Source organism: Pteropus alecto, unplaced genomic scaffold (assembly GCF_000325575.1).
Source record: "Pteropus alecto unplaced genomic scaffold, ASM32557v1 scaffold86, whole genome shotgun sequence".
Taxonomy (NCBI): domain Eukaryota; kingdom Metazoa; phylum Chordata; class Mammalia; order Chiroptera; family Pteropodidae; genus Pteropus; species Pteropus alecto.
In genome coordinates, this window is record NW_006442109.1 from 8,010,281 (window position 1) to 8,014,393 (window position 4,113).

Here is a 4,113-nt window from a genome sequence, read left to right on the forward strand (position 1 = left end):
TGTTATTTTAGTGTGTGGTGATAAACAACAGTCTAGTGTCATTCTTTTGCAGGTGGTCTTCCAGTTTTCCCAGCACCATTTATTGAAGAGGCTTTCCTTTCTCCACTGTTTTTGGCTTTTTTGTCGAAAACTATTTGCCCACATAAATATGGATTTTCTTCTGAACTCTCTATTCTGTTCCACTGATTGGTGTGTCTGTTTTTCTGCCAATTCCATGCCATTTTGATTATTGTCGTTTTGGAGTATAATTTGAAGTTGGGCAGAGTGATGCCTCCAGCCTCTTTCTTTTTTCTCAGATGGCTTTGGCAATTTGGGGTCTACAAAATAGATTTTAAAACAAAAAGGATTATAAGAGACAGAGAAGGGCATCATATATTGATAAAAGTTTTTTAAAAATCCATTCTGCCAATCTCCGACTTTTAACTGGAGAGTTTAATTCATTTACATTTATTCTGATAAAAGGTTTAATACTTAACAAAGATATAACATATACAAACATATACATACCTAATGACAGAGTCTCAAAATATGTGAAACAAGCACACATGAACCATTCTCCAGGACAGACTATATGTTAGGCTACAAAACAAGACTTAATAAAATAAAAAATATTGAAATCATACAAAATATCTTTTCCTAATACAACAGAATGAAACTAGAAATCAATAACAAGGAAAACTGGAAATGTACAAATATGTGGAAATTAAACAACACACTCATAAACAGCCAGTGGATCAAAGAAGAAACCACAAGAGAAATTTAAAAATATCTTGTGACGAATTTAAACAAAACACAACATACTGAAATATAGGGTATAAGGAAAGGAATGCTCATTGGGAAACTTATCATTGTAAAGACATACACTTAAAAAGGAGAAAGATTTCATATCAATAATCTAATTGTACACCTTAATGGACTAGAAAAGGAAGAGCAAACTAACCCCAAAGATAGCTGGAGATAAATGAAATAGAGAGTAGAAAAACAATAGAGAAAAATCAACAAAACCAGAAGTTGGCTTCTTGAGGAGATCAACAAAATTTACGAGTCTTTAGCTAGATTGACTAAGAAAAAAAGGAGAAAAGTCTCAACTTACTAAAATCAGAAATGAAAGAATACTTATCACTATCAATTTCATAGAAATAAAAAGGGTTGTAAGAAAATAATATAAGCAACTGTACTCTAACAAATTGTATAACCTAGAGAAAATGGACAAATTCCTAGAAACAATCTACCCAGTTGACTCATGAAGAAATAGAAAATCTGAACAAACCTATACCAAGTAAGGAGATTGAATCAGTAGTAAAAAAAATCCTCCCAACAAAGAAATCCCAGGACTAGATGACTTCATTAATGACGTCTACCAAACATTTAAAAAAGAATTAATACCAATCCTTATCAAACTCTTCTGAAAATATATTTTCTAACCCATTCTTTAAGACCAGCATTAGACTGATACTGAGCCAGACAAAGATGCTCAAGAAAAGAAAACTGCAGACCAATATTCCTTATGAATCCCTTGGTTAAGTTTATTCCTAAGAAATTTATTCTTTTTTATACTATTATAAGTGAAATTATTTTCTTAATTTTTTTCAAATTGTTCATTACTGGTATATAGAAATATAACTAATTTTTGTGTGTTGATTTTGTATTTTACACCTTTGCTGAATATGTTTAACTCTTAAGTGGCAACTTTTGTATTATATAATTTACCATAATAAAAAATAGTTAAACGATTTAACTTAGAGAGAAATTTATTGTCATATATGCCTATGTAGGAAAATTAAAAAGTTGAAAATCAATTATATAACTATCCATCTCAGGAAGATATTAGATCAGCAAATCAAACTAGCAATAAGGAAATAATAAAAATGAGAGCAGGAATAAATTTGAAACAAACATAAAATAGAGAAGATCAATAAAGACAAAAGTTGGCTATTTGAAAATTATAATAAAATGGGTTGCTCCCAATAAGACTGATAAAGAAAAAAGGAAATTATCGTTATCATGAATGAACCAAGGATCACCAAAGACGTTATAGAACTATAGACACTAAAATAGATAATAAAAGATACTATGAACAACCTGATTCTAATGCAGCTGATGATTTAAATGAAATGAACAAATTTCATTTTACCAAAGCTAACTGAAGAAGAAATAGAAAATGAGAATAGTCCTACATCTATTAAAGAAATTGAATCCATTATTTAAAAGCTTCTTAAAAGAAAATTCTAGACAGATGATTTCACTAGTGAATTTTCCAGGAGGAAATGATAACTAATCTTATAAAAAGTCTTCCCAAGAATAGGAAAAGATATAACATACTCAACTCTTTTTGAGGCCAGGGTCTTGAAACCTAACAAGGATATTACAAGAAAGAAAAAGTATAGACATTTACAATCTACCCAATGAAGGCAAAAAACTTAAGCAAAACGTTAGCAAATTGAATCCAGCAATATATAAAAGTATAATAGAATATAACCAAGAGGCACTTATTTTAGGAACAAAAAAGTTTAATGTTTGAAAACCAACCATTTTAATTTACCACATTAATAGAAATGAAGAGAAAAACCATACTGATAGATGCAGAAAACGTATTTAATAAAAATTTAACACCTATTTATGATACTAACTTTAGTGAACTAGTAATAAAAGGTAACTCCTCTGTATAAGTACAAGACTCTGCCGAAAATCTACAGAAAACATAGTTAATGGTAAAATGTTGAAAATATTCCTTTGATAATGGAAATGAGACAAAGATGACAAGGTAAGTAGAAGAAAATATCAGGATTAGAAAGGAAATAATAAAACTATCATTCACAGGAAACATAATTGTGCATGGGAAAAATCTAAAAGAATTCTCAGAAGAACTATTACATATTAGAACTAATAAGTGAATTTATTAAGTTCATTGTATGGAAGGTAGGTTAACAAAGTCAATTATGTTCTTTTTCTTTTCTTTTCTTTTCTTTTTTAGGCTAGGCAACCCTTGGTTGCCTTGTCAGATTACAATCCCTTATTTTTTTATTTTTTATGCCTACAGCACCTGGTCTTCCTAGGTGGTCTCCCATCCAAGTATTAACCAGGCCCAATCCTACTTAGCTTCCAAGATCAGACAGGACCGGGCTTGTTCAGGGTAGCATGGTCGTAGACAATTATGTTTCTATATATCAGCAATAAACAAATAGAAAATATAATTCAGAAAAAGATGCCAATTACAATTGCATTTTTAAAATAAAAAAAACATCTTGGAACACATCTTTAAAAAAGGGGCTTCTACACTGAAAACTATTAAACTTTTGCTGAAATTAAATAAGACCTAAATAAATAGCAGCATTATACTCTTTTCATATGTTTGAATACTCAATATTGTAAAGATGTCAATTCTCCCCAAATTGGTATATATTTAGTTGGAACATATTCAATATAATTGAGATCAAAATCCTAGTAGATTTGTTGTAGATACTAATAAACTGGTTCTAATATTTATAGAAATGCAATGATTCAGAAATAGCAAATGCAGTCTTAAGGGGAACAACCTAAGTGGAAGCCTCACACTACTGGATATCAAGACATTATAAATCTAGAGTGATTAAATCATTGTAATATTGGCAGAAGGATAGATAAATAGACCAAGGAACAGAAGAAATAGTTCAGAGACAGTTAGAGAAAGCATGATCCTCTCAAAAACAGATATAGGTCAGTTAGATATCATATAGCAAAAAATAAATCCTACCCCTTCCTCAAACTATATATAGAAAGCAATTCCAGATAGATTATAAATCTAAATATGAAACATAAAGTAAATAAATCTCTGTAAGTTATCATAGAGGAATATTTTCATGACCTTAAAGTAGTCGGAGATTTCCTAAATAGGACACAAAAGGTGCCAATCACAAAGGAAAACATTAATAAGTTGGAGAATGTTAAAATTAAAACTTTTCTTCATCGTAAGATACTAAGGCAAGTGGGAGAAGATATTTGAAATACATTTGTTCAGCAAAAAAGTTCATCTAGAATATTATATTACAAGTTTATAAAACTCCTTCAACTCAATTTAACAAAATAAGAAGCAGACAACCCAATAGAGCAAATAGACAGGAGACATGAATTGGC

General features: G+C 29.9%; 1 pseudogene; it reads right to left on the reverse strand.

Annotated features, from left to right (window-relative positions):
- Positions 1-3,031: 3,031 nt before the first annotated feature.
- On the reverse strand, positions 3,032-3,150 carry LOC112469768 (annotated as a pseudogene).
- Positions 3,151-4,113: the final 963 nt, after the last annotated feature.